Genomic DNA, 13,702 nt, shown 5'->3' with positions numbered 1-13,702 from the left:
TTGTCTACCTTTTCCATTATTGACTAGTATTGCATTATTGTACATTGTTTTTGAATAAGATTCACATTGAGTCACACACTAACCAGAATGAGATTCAAATTGAGTCATATACAACCAGAATGAGATTCAAATAATAAGACTCACAACCAGAATGTTCATCAAATTGAGTCATATACAACCAAAATGAGATTCAAATATTGATTTGATATTACAAAATGAGATTAAGATAGAGTCCACATTGAGTCATAGTTCTACCTCTGTAAAAAAGACCGCTAGATCTAGTCGTCGGTAAGCCATCTGAAACCTGTTTATTAGGCCAGATTAGTAACTACAAAAAAAGCATGAAGTTAACTATTGATCTCATGCCCCCACCATAACGACATACCTAGTGAACTTATTTCTTGTTGTGTTATCCCATGTTTTCGTGATTGTCCTAGGACCAACAAAGACAATCCCAATGTCCACACTCTCATCTGTGTCAGATGATGTAATGAATGAAAATTTACTAGGGTCCACTTTTTTCTTGCGGATTTGGATTTTAGGCCTCCTTGGTTGTCGATTCTAACAGTTGGTCTTGCTTGACCACCATCGATCTCAACATGTGCCTCATCTTCTAGCATGGGAAGCCCATGATTCTTACACTGAAATTCATACATAAGATTCACACATAATCATTCACACACTAGATTTAGACTCACATAAGATGCATGCATAATCATAAACCATACTCACATAAGCTTCAGACGCAGCCGCAATCTTCAACTTCAATTTTGTCATCCTATGCTCCTTCCCCCTGTCATACTTGGCCATCTTTTGGCTGATGAATTGGGCAATGAAATCAGCCTCCTTGGATGTTCGAAGTGCGTCCGGAGTGGCTTTGACGATCTTAATCACTCTTTTCCAATTCATATATATCTTTCTTTCTTTCTTTCTTGTCCTCAACTTCCTCATGTGTGATTGGCGTGATCTGTTGCACTTTATGCTTTATTGATCGTTGTCTTTCATAGTGGCTGAAGAATGACGTGGTTGTGCTCCTCATAGAGGTCGCTTGCTCTTCTTCTTCTATCTTTAGCCCCCGAGGCAGTATTACACGGATGCCATGTGCCCCCCATGTGCCTTCTGTAAGTGAGCCTCCATGTCAGCTTTTTTGCGAAACCATCGTACCTCTTTTCTACATGAATCTCCAACGATACATGTGCGACATTTGATACTTGTCGAGTCTCTTCCACACTTGAAGAGGGACATAGGGTCCACTACAACAATGGTGTGACATTTGCATTAGAAAAACCCAACATATACTTACTTCAATAATGATTACAAGAATGTACATCAAATCACCATTTAGTTTGATATCTTCAACACCTGGCCCCACGTCATGTATGGGGTTCGTATCCATGTTCGAGTCTTCAATAATGATGTTTTCAACATCCATATCGTTGGATTTGAGGCACCTAGCACCCTTTCTTACAAAAACCCTATACCATCATTCAAGTTAACACACAAACATCACTATTTATACACAATATATAGTTGAGAAATGATTCAGGCCATATCTCCCTTCATAGGGTATTGTTTCACCCCAATCCGCATCAAAGTCTATGAAGGTCTTGGACCGACTAACCATCTGTACAAAACACATGCCATCTTCAAAAACCACCAATTTGTGCAACCCACCCAATCAGTACATGATTGAAGGTTCAAGTCTTTTTTCTTCTTACTTTGTTTTCTGTTAATCTAATTTAGATCTATCTATCTGTCTATCAATAAAGTTTCTAGCTATGTCCCTTTTCATGTGTCTACGCTTCCTTTCATGATTTGAAGGAATGCACCTCAATCTATGTTTCTCTATATTCTATGCATCTCCTGTTTTTTTTGTTATTGTCTACAATATGAATTTATTTATATACTCACTGTAACTACACTTATTTTCCATACTAATTCATACAAACAATGCTTTCATACATGTCCCCTGTTTCTTATCTTTAACTATATGTTTACTAGTATGATTAATGTCACATGTTCTTTTCATTGTATCTTATTGTTGGTTCTCCTTTTCTTTTACTAAACTTCTGTTTTGTTACTAAGTTAAGTAAACTTATACGCAGAATTTTTAGGCTTTCTGCTATTATTTTAGGTTCACATGCTTTCATCACCATCTTCATTACCAATTATGAGACTTTAATTATGGTTTTTGTTTTTTTATTTGACTATTTTTTGTTGTTGCTTATGAAACTAGATAAAGAAAGAAACAAGGATAAAGATAAAATGCTTATGTTGTCATACATATTGACAAGAAATGCATATTTTTTGGTTCTTTGAAAATGAGAAAAAAAATCAAATTTTGCTAAATCAATGACACAAATATGACACTCTCAACAGAGCTTGACTAGAAAGCAATGAACAATATCCATCGTTGTCGTGGTAGGATTGCAGAACATGTTATGTTCGATGTGTTGTTTTTGTGATAAAACATATGTTCTAAAGAAAAGAAATATACAAGAAATGTTGTATATTTTTTTTCTTTTGAAATGAATAATGATAATATTTAATGATAATTCCCTGAACTCAAAGCCCATATCCTTATCAAGGGCCCATGAATGCAAACATTTTGAGTATTTAATGTGGCACTATAACTTGCACATTTTGATGCAAATATTTGCAGAAACTGCAAATGTGAAAGGTCGTTGTGTAGAGCCAATTTGAGGTTTGATTCCACGCAACTAGATCGAGTGTAAGATACGGATGGTCTAAGCTTTCAAGATTCTAAATATGATTCCATATTATCTTATCAAGATTTTTACTCTAACATGTAGTGGAGGTCAATAATAATATGGAGTCCAGTTACGAGGAAAATATGATTTCAAACACAAAACTCGAAGGTATAACCTCCACAAAGTCTAGTGATACATACCTTTGGACAGTAGGACAACAGGTGCTCGCGGACAGCAGGACATTAGGTGATGCGCCTCGCTGAAGATGCCTAAACCCTAAACCTCTAGCTTCCTGTTTGAAAACAGGAAAAAATGACAGGTATATGGGTTTTTATACTCATCACAAACTAATGAGTTGGGCTCCTTTTCACAGAGTCGGGCTCCCCAAAAAGAGAACTTCTTATGGCGCACTTTTTCGCGCTTTTTCTTCATCCACATTGGATGGTGTAGATCACACGCGCCCTCATCTAGCGACCTGCACCGTCCCTCTCCGCGATTCCCTCACTTGCCCTCATAATTATTTGGTAGTAGTTAGACACGTCGCACGCGCGCACGCGCACACACACACACACACACACACACACACACATGCATCATACATACCATAGTATGTAATATACTCGAATGCATTCGTTTTCATATGAATGCGTATGTTATCAAAACATTCTTATGTTTTTTTTTTACGCTTGTAAGTTTTTACCTTAAATTTCTTACCTTTAAAAAAAATTACCTTATAATAAATGATGAATACAAAAGTATGGTATTTACCATACTTCGAGGGTGTTTACCATACTCGAATGATCGAAACAATCTCGAATGTGAATGCACGTATGGTATGTATGGTTCATAATATGATACATACATTAGACGCGCGTGCGCACGCACACACACACACACGCACGCACGCACGTCTACTATGCAACAAATCATAAATAGGACTAGTGAGGGAATCGCGGCCACGGACAGTGCCGGTCGCCCAGAGGAAAAGGCGTGTGCGATCTGCACCATTCGATTTAGATAAGAAAGAAACGCGTGAAAAAAAAAATCTGTTAGAGGTCGCCTAACCTTGTCAGTAGTTGCCCAACCCTAACTGTTGTAGGTCGCCCAACTACCCAACTATTTTAGAACAATAAATAAAGTACTTAATAACTAAAAGCAATGGTTAGAGTTATTCCTTCAGCTTAATAGGTGCAAGGTTCAAATCTCTTTTCCTCTCTTATTGAGAAGAGGGTTTATTTTGCTTATTGGTAACAATCGGCAATGGTTCGGTTCGGTTAGAGAGGGTCCAAACTGAACCGTTTAACAAAATTGAAACCTGAATTGAACCGAACTGAACCCCGAAACCGTTCAACCAAAAAACTGTAAAAGCTGTGGTTTCGGTTTTTAAGTTAGGTCAAAATTCAATTTTTAAAATTTAAAATTTCTAGAATTACAATATTTCATTATTTTAAAATTTCAGAATTTTAAAGATTTTCCTAAAACGTGAGAATAAGGCCTAAAAATGAAAAGATTGTTTCAAAATAATTTTTTGAATTAAAAGTAAAAAAACCTGTTAAACCGCGGTTTCTAACTATTGAAACCGAACCGAACCGAACTGAACAGTTTAAACCGTTAAGTGTCAGAACCAAGAGAAAATATAGAGTGGCGGAAGAATGATGTGAAGAGATCACAAGAAGAGATGAATGAAGTGATAAGAGAAGAATGAATGTATTAAGATAGAATGAGAATGGATACAAGATAGGTGGTGAGAGCTTAAGACAGGTGTTGATTCAAATTGGTTTGAGAAGAATTGTATGTCTATATTTATAGGCTCCTATAGAATAGCCTAAAGATTTCTATAATGGTTCTAGAATGTTCTAGACCTAGAATATTCTAAGATGTTCCAAGTATTCTAGAATGTTCCAGAGTATTTACAATAGTAAGTGTATTACAAGAAGTATCTTTTATCATCTCATATGATCATAGGCTATCTTAATGGTTAGGTTCTTGATTATGTATTACTGTTGAGAATCGAACTTAACTTCCCATAGATAGGTTTCACAGTAGCTCATGGACACTGCAAGCTAGTTTTGTAAATAGTAGAAAGTGTGCTTGCCCTAGCTTAGTTGGTATATAAACCAACTAATTGTAACTTAGTAACCGTTGGATGTATTTCATTACGTTAATATCATATACACTTTCGTTAATCTTTGTCTCTCTGTCTCTCTGTCTCTCTCTACTGTTACACACACACACATACGTTCACCTTTCGTTGCATTGCAACCACTCTTGCCTTCCCATTCCATAACAATTACAAGGTCTTGGTCTTGGGTGCAAGCCCAGGTGAAGCTATGATGTTCATGTATTCATGATACTATCTCCCCTTCGAGAATGACGAGTGGAAGACGACGTTAACAATGTAGGTCCCGATTTGTTTAGATAGTGGCGATGGAAGTCGTCGACAAGAGCTTGAGCATTAGAAACTGTAAAGAATCAAGAGATGGATTCTTGTGAAGCGGAAGAGATGTGAGTTATGTGTGTGTGTAAGAGAGAGAGAGAGAGAGAGAGAGAGAGAGAGAGTGAAACATAGAGTATACGCAAGGTAAAAGTCTATTGACAAAGGAGAAAGACTCAACACTATACAAGGTGGGAGGAGGGTGCTTTATGTAGTCACCCTCTCTCTTCATTAACTACAAGACTCATGGAGCATGGGGAATGTGAAAGCTCATAAGTTATGTGTCATAGAATATGATTCTATGACTCATACGAAATGCTAGAATACAAAGTGGTGACATAATGGTGATTCTTGACCGTTGGAGTGTCTATTCACTCTCAAGGTGAGTTCACACACTAGACCAAGTTAAGCTTGATTCTCAACACGCCCCCTCAAGCTCAAGTCGGGTCGGTTTCAGACGGTATCCGAAATCTGCTTCAATTCAAGTTCGGGAGTCCGCGTCAACTCGCGTCAACTCGCTTTATGCGGAGTTGCGGAATCCGTGCTCCAACTTGCGTTGTGCGTAGTTACGAAGTCTATGCTTCGGGTTGCGTGCGTAGTTGCGAAGTCTGTGCTTCGGCTTGCGTCTTTCTTCGTGGCTTTGCGCAGTAGATCGGCTCTTCGCTGCTCTTTCTTCGCGGCTTTGCGCGGTAGATCGGCTCTTCGCTGCTTCGTTCCGTGGTTGCGGAATCCACGCGTTATTGCGTAGTGTCTTCAGTACTCCCCCTCAAGCTTGGCAAGTCAGGGATCGTCAATCCGAGATCGGTCATGAATTGCCATAGCTTGTTGGCTCCTAAGGCTTTAGTGAAGATGTCGGCCGTTTGAAGATTGGTGCTAATGTGTTGTAGGTCGACATCGCCAGCCAGAACGCGCTCTCGGATGAAGTGATAGTGCACTTCGATGTGGTTTGTCCGCATGTGGAACACCGGGTTCTGAGCCAGATAGATACTGCTCATGTTGTCGCAGTAAAGGGAAGTCGAATCCTTGATGGGTACGCCCAGATCCTTCAAAATCCTCTTGAGCCATACGGCTTCACACGCAGCTATGACTGCGCCCCTGTATTCCACCTCCGTACTCGAAAGAGCGACGATAGGCTGCTTCTTGCTACTCTAGGATATTGCTCCGCTGCCGAAGGAGAAAACAAATCCGGAGGTTGATCTTCTATCGGCTTTGTAGCCGGCCCAATCAGCATCTATGTACCCCTCGAGGTGTATTGGCATCATGGTCTTGTAGAGGATGCCGCAATCCATTGTGCCGCACATGTACCATAGAACTCGCTTAGCGCAATCCAAGTGAGTATCACGAGGTGTTTGCATGAATTGACTAAGGAGACTGATAAGATAATTGAGATCGGGACGAGTGATAGTGAGGTAGCTGAGACTCCCGATGAGTTGCCGATACTGAGTCGGTTCACACGCTTTGGTGCCGGAGTTCACATCTAGTTTGAGATTGCGATTGAGCGGGGTTGCCACGTATTTGCACTCATCCATCCCGAACTTGTATAACAAGTTGAGGATGTAGTGTCATTGAGAGATCATGATTCCGGCCGGAGTCCGAATTACCTCGATGCCGAGGAAGTAGTGGAGCTCCTTCATGTCCGTCATCTCGAACTTGTCGGAAAGGAGGGATTTGACTTTATTGATTTCGACGAGATGCTCACCTCCAATGACTAGGTCATCCACATATAAGATGATGACAAGCGGACTTGCGGAATCGCTCGTATGTAGAGGGAGTTGTCCAATTTTGACATACAGAAGCCAATTTGATGAAGATATTGTGTTATCTTCGAATGCCAAGCACGCGGTGCTTGCTTGAGGCCGTAGAGTGGCTTCTTGAGTCGGCATACAACTTTCGGATGGGTGCTCGAGTTGAAGCCGGGTGGTTGTATCATGTACACCTCCTCTTCTAATTCGCCTTGTAGAAAGGCATTCTTGACATCCATTTGATGGAGGTGCCATCCTTTCGCCGCGGCAAGCGCAATTACGGTCCGCACCGTCGTCATCTTTGCCACCGGGGCAAAGGTCTCTTCGTAGTCGGCGCCATGCATCTGAGCGTATCCTTTTGCTACGAGTCGAGCTTTGTAGCGGTTTATGGAGCCATCGACGTTATACTTGACCTTGTGGATCCATCTGCATCCGATCGCCTTTTTGTGTGGTGAGGTGGGGACGAGATCCCATGTCTCGTTCTTCCGTAGTGCCTGCATCTCCTCGTTCATTGCTTCGATCCATCGTGGGTCCTTCACAGCTTCTGAAAATGTTTCCGGCTCCCGTACTGTCGCTATCTTCATCATAAAGGCATAATGGTACGCCATATAATCGTTGTAGCTGAATTGGCTTATGGGGTTCTTTTCACGAGTGGATCGGCGGAGCTTTTCATTTGCAGAGATGAGGGTTTTCTTACCTCTGATTGGTACCTCGAAACCGCCGAACTCATTGTCGAGTGAGTGAGTCGACTCATCGTCGTTGAAGCGATCGTCTTCGTATTTCGACATTTTCACCTTGCCTTTGTCCATCTTCGGGCTAGGCCGTGATGTGCTTTGATCGCTCAAAGGCTCTTGTGGTCCGCTCAATCGGGTCGTGATTGGACTTTCTTCGAATATGCGCATAAGGCGATCTTCATCCTCGATCTCTTGTTCGGCGGATTCCGGGTCGAGCGGAGTCGGAGTTGGAGTTGTCTCTGGTGCGTACCAAGATGCGGACTCGTAAAAAATGACGTCTCGACATACCCGAGATTTTCGAGTGGAGGGGTTGTAGCACTTGTACCCCTTTTGCTCCAATGAGTATCTTACGAGGATACATTTCTTTGACTTCGGGTCAAGCTTTTGAAGCTTCTCGTCGGGGATGTGCACATACGCTATCGCGCCGAATATCCGAATGTGCGATAAGTCCGACTTCTTTCCGAAGTATTTTTCGTGCGGAGTGACCTCGTGCACGCTGGATGTTGTGCACCGGTTCATTAGGTAGACGACCGTATTTGTAGCTTCGGCCCAATATGACTTGGGCATATGCTTCTCGTTCATCATGGCCCGCGTTACTTCGAGGATGTGCCGATTTTTGCGCTTGGCTACTCCGTTTTGTTGCGGAGTGTGTCGGCAAGTGAATTCTCGCCGAATTCCTTCCTTTCGGAGATACGCCGTGAAATCGTCCAAGAAGTACTCCTTGCCGCCATCCGATCAAAGGCATCGTACATGTCGGCCCGTGGCTTTCTCGACTTCATTCTTGAAATTTTGGAAGTGTCTGAACACTTCGCTCTTTTGCCGCATCGGGTAGATCCAAGTGTGCCTAGAGAAGTCGTCGATGAAGAGCACGTAATATCGGCATCCACCGAATGTAGCTGTCTGCGTTGGTCCCCATACGTCGGAATGGACTACGTCGAGTAGACCTTTGCTCATGTTTTGCTCTTTCGGGAATGGGTGTCGGTGTTGCTTGCCGAATTGGCACGCTTCGCATACACCTTCAATCTCCTTCTCTTTGAATGTCGGGAGTCCGATGATGACTCCTTTCGATTTCATTGCTTGGAGTTTGTTGAGATTGATGTGGCCGATTTGCTTGTGCCATAGCTCTATGTTGGAGTCGGCTTTCGTGTTTTTCGCGAACATGGCGGATTTCATCTCGCGTGAATCGAGAATGAACATCTGGCCCTCTCTTCGTCCACGTGCGATGAGTCGGCCATCTTTTTCGATGAAGCAACCGCCTTGATTAAATCGAACTTGCATCCCTTGCTCTACAATTTGGCCGACGGAGACCAAATTCTTCGTAATGGTCGGTACATGCAAGACATTTTTAATGTAATTTTGCTTACCTTCTTTTCCGAACGGAACATTGCCAATGTGCCGAATTGGGTGCGTAGTGTCGTCTCCGGTTTTGACATAGCCGGGTCGATCCGGCTCTCGAAGTTCTTGGAACCATTCTTGATGCGATGTCATATGGTTCGAGGCACTGGAATCGACGAACCATATACCTTCCGGACCGGAGGCACTAGTTGAGGTAGCAGCCGACATAGAGTTTGCTCTATGTTTCATCATGAACATTCTGCCACGGTCGGAGTTGTGTGCATACATTCCGCCACGATCTTCATAGTCGGAGTTGTGTACGTAATTCATGAGTTGTCGGCTTGTGGAAGTCGATTCACGCATCTTCTTTCGGCACTCTTCTTCATGGTGGCCGAGCTTTCCACAATATCCGCATTCGGTTGCGTTTTGATGGCTTGGGCCGGAGTGGAAGCTCCCCCTTCTTGCGAAGGTTCCTCATTGGCCTCCGTTTTGCGGCCGAAATTGGGAGTTGTTGTCGTAGGTCGGACTTCGTCCGCCTTCTCCTTGGCTGAATCGGCCTCTCGCTTGTCTGCGTCCTCTTCCTCCATTAGAGTGCGTGTAGAGCATGTGACCTTCCGGCTCATTGCTCCTTGTACGCACGTGGTTTTCTTTGACCAATAGCATTGATTGGAGCTCGAAGAAGGAGGGAGATTTCTCCCATGCTAGAACGGCGGTTCGCATCGCGCCCAACCGTGGTGCGAGGCTGCGGAGGCATATTTGCACCATCTCATCTGACAGGAACTAAACGCTCCCCTATACGCAACGCTCGGCCACAACCAAGCTTAGATTCATGCACAGAAAACGGGAAATGAAAGCACGACACAAAGAGGAGAAGAGTACACAGGATGTTTATGTGGAAAACCCAAAGAGGGAAAAACCACGGCAGCCCACAGACTGCAAACTATCACTATGCTAGAATGTACAACAGTGAGTTCACGGAGCCAATGACCTCGTGCTCTCTCTATCTCTGTACACTATTACACACTCACTCTATTCTTGCACCAACAAGAATAACAACAACAATCATGTAAAAAAAAAAAAGGTTTGCCCTAAGTCATATTTATACTAATATGACTTTTCGGCTATTTACAAATATAGCCACGATGGACTCTCAGAAACATATTTACAAATATGTCTCTTCGTCCGGAGAGCACTCCTCACCGGGCCTGCATCATCCGGATCTTGTCGGGTACTCCTCATCCGGTTCTTCACCGGGTTTGTACCATCCGGCTCTCCGTGGCCGGATACTCCTCATCCAGTTCTTCACCGGGTCTGCACCATCCGGTTCTCCGTAGCCGGGTCTACACCATCCGGCTCTCCGTAGCCGGGTCTGCACCATCCGGCTCTCCGTAGCCGGGTACTCCTCATCCAATTCTTCACCGGGTCTGCACCATCCGGTTCTCCGTAGTCGGTCTGCACCATCCGACTCTCTGTAGCCGGGTCTGCACCATCCGGCTCTCCGTAGCCGGGTACTCCTCATCCGGTTCTCACCGGGTCCGCACATCTCACTCTCCTCGGTGATGATCATCAACTCCTCTTCACTTGCCGCGATTGCCGTCGTTCCCTTCCGGTCCGGTCCCCTACGGTCTTTACCGTTCCGGTCCCGTATCCGCTTCGAATCAGTGCCGTCGGTTTCCTTGTCTTTACGGAAGTGCCGACAGTTCTTCTGGAAGTGTCCCAGCTTGCCGCAATAGAAGCAAGTAGGCCTTGCCCTTGACTTTGACCGTGTCCCCGACTTCTCCCGGTTCTGGGGACTACGGTTTCTATGTCTTCCGCGTTCCGATTCGGTAAGGAGTGCTTTGGAGTCGGAGCTCGTATCCTTATCTTTCCGACGCGCCTCCTCATCTAGCAGGCTCGACTTCACTCTTGCTAGGGATAACTGTTTCCCTTCCGACCCGGCGTTGCCCAAAGTGACAACCAACGTCTCCCAGCTATCCGGGAGGGAACCGAGCAGGAGTAGCGCTAGTACCTCGTCGGCAAGAGGTACTTCCAATGATGTTGCCTGGTGTATCAGCCCCTGGAAGGCATTCATGTGCTCCGCCATGCTGGAGCCATCTTGGTACCGGAGTCTTACTAGCTTCCGGAATACCGTAACCTGATTAACAACATTCTTGTTTTGAAACATTATGTCGATCTTCTCCCAGAGCTCATGAGCCTTGCTCTCTTCATTGAAGTTGTTGTACAGGCTCATGTCGATGAAGCACCGTATGTACGCCGCTGTCTTCATGTGCATCACCTCCCATATCGCGGCGCCGATTTTGTCCGGTCTCTTGTCTCCGAACTGAACCGGCAGCTAGAGGTCTTTAACCACGAGCATGTCCCTCATCTTCGACTTCCACACCGAATAGTTGGAGTCGGTGAGCTTGAACATGCCTCCCAACGAATCGTCCATTTTCTATGTCGTTTCGCTCTGATACCACTTGCCAGGAACTAAACGCTCCCCTATACGCAACGCTCGGCCACAACCAAGCTTAGATTCATGCACAGAAAACGGGAAATGAAAGCACGACACAAAGAGGAGAACAGTACACAGGAAGTTTACGTGGAAAACCCAAAGAGGGAAAAACCACGGCAGCCCACAGACTGCAAACTATCACTATGCTAGAATGTACAACAGTGAGTTCACGGAGGCAACGACCTCGTGCTCACGATCCTCGCCACAGGTGGCGGTTACAACAGAGGCAACGACCTCTTGCTCTCTCTATCTCTGTACACTGTTACACGCTCACTCTATTCTTGCACCAACAAGAATAACAACAACAATCATGTTAAAAAAAAAAAGGTTTGCCCTAAGTCACCCTTTCTCTTCATTAACTACAAGACTCATGGAGCATGGGGAATGTGAAAGCTCATAAGTTATGTATCATAGAATATGATTCTATGACTCATACTAAATGCTAGAATACAAAGTGGTGACATAATGGTGACTCTTGACCGTTGGAGTGTCTCTTCACTCTCAAGGTGAGTTCACACACTAGACCAAGTTGAGCTTGATGCTCAACAAAAACATTATTGACAGGCTCCCAAGTGCGATCACTCGGAGGATAACCTACCCAATCAACCAGATAATAGAGAGCTTATTCCGCACAATCTTAGAATCGAGAATAACAACTACCTCGTATTTGGGGCCGTTTGCAAGTTGGACAGAGGGCGGAGGTGGCATGTCACGATTAGGAATGGAAGAGGTGCGACAAGGTTCCAAAAGAGAGCTATGAAAGACTGGGTGAAGCCGCATGGTTGCTGGAAGATTAAGATGAAAGGTTGCATCATTAATCCCCGCAATGATGACAAAGGAACCTAAGCGCTAATAATCGAGCTTCTCACATGGCTAGGTAGTCTTGATGTGACGACGAACCCTAAAACCTAAACCTTAAAAGGAGACTTAAGACGATGGTGATTTGCGTTGGTCTTATGTTGTGCTTGAGCTATTTGAAGCTGTGAAGATAATGCTAACTGGATTCGGTGTAGTCGATGAAGCTGATGCTCAACACTAGGGTTTCGTGCGAGCTTGGGAAAATCCAAGATACACCATCGAGGATGGTTGTCGATGTAAGCAAAGAAAGGTGTAACCTTGGTAGAAGAGTGTACCGTGTTATTGTATGCAAACTAAGCAAGATGTAAAATATTACTCCAATCATCTTGAACTGATAACTGATGAAGCATTGAAGATCCTGCTCGAGCGTTTGATTTGTGCACTCTGTTTTTCCGTCGGTTTGTGGATGATAAGTCGAAGAGAGTTTGTAGGAGATTTTTGAGGCTTGCCCATAGGTGCTTCCGAAAGTGAGAGATAAATTGAGGACCATGATCGGTAGTTATATCGTCTCGAAGACCATGAATGCGAAACACTTCACGCATAATGATATCTGCGGTTTTCTGACTACTGATGCTCTTTACACATGGTAAAAAATGTGTCATCTTGGTAAATCGATCCACTATTGTTAAAATAGCATCAAATCCTTTCGAAGGTGGCAGATCCATAATGAAATCCATAGAAATTGATTGCCATGGCTTGGTTGGAGGCGGTAATGGTTGTAACAAGCCATAAGGATGATGCTTGAGTATTTTGGCTCAACAACAGGTTTCACATGTACGAATGTAATCTTTGACAAAGTTTTGTACATGAGGCCACCAAAACGAGCGCTTCACTAACTCCACGGTCTTGACAATACCAAAATGTCTAGCCATAGGGGCATCATGACAATGCTCTAATACTTGAAGGGGGGTGATCCATAAGGGACGTAAAGGAGATTCTTGTAAAAGAGTAAGCCATCTTGCCACTTGAAGTCCTGATAGTGTTGAGATGACCCTTGCAATGTGGAGCAAGATGTATGGCTTGGACTAATGTGGGCCAAGAGATCCTTAGCGAAATCATTAGAGTGAAGTCATTGCCGAATAGTATCAACAAGGCGTGAATCAAGTGGCGTGGCATAAACTGTTGTTGCTTGTAGCTTTGATGGTCCTAGGAGAATTTGCTTTTGATTGTCGAAGGCCGGATCTCTAGGTCAAGGTGTGAGATATGAATGTCAAGATAGAGCATCTCCCTTCCCTTGCTGTTTCCCAAGGCAAAAAATGAACTTGAAATCAAAACGAGTTAGAAACTGTGCCCATCGAGCTTGTCTCCTATTTAACACTCAAGCCGTTTGAAAATACGTAAGATTTTTGTGATCACTATAAATGATGATTTGATGAGGCGATCCTTCCAAGAAA

The sequence above is a fragment of the Azolla caroliniana genome, unplaced genomic scaffold (assembly GCF_043228905.1).
Source record: "Azolla caroliniana isolate FFs.n. ecotype wild unplaced genomic scaffold, voAzoCaro1.0.p SCAF_5, whole genome shotgun sequence".
Classification (NCBI taxonomy): Eukaryota; Viridiplantae; Streptophyta; class Polypodiopsida; order Salviniales; family Salviniaceae; genus Azolla; species Azolla caroliniana.
This window is presented reverse-complemented; position numbering follows the sequence as displayed.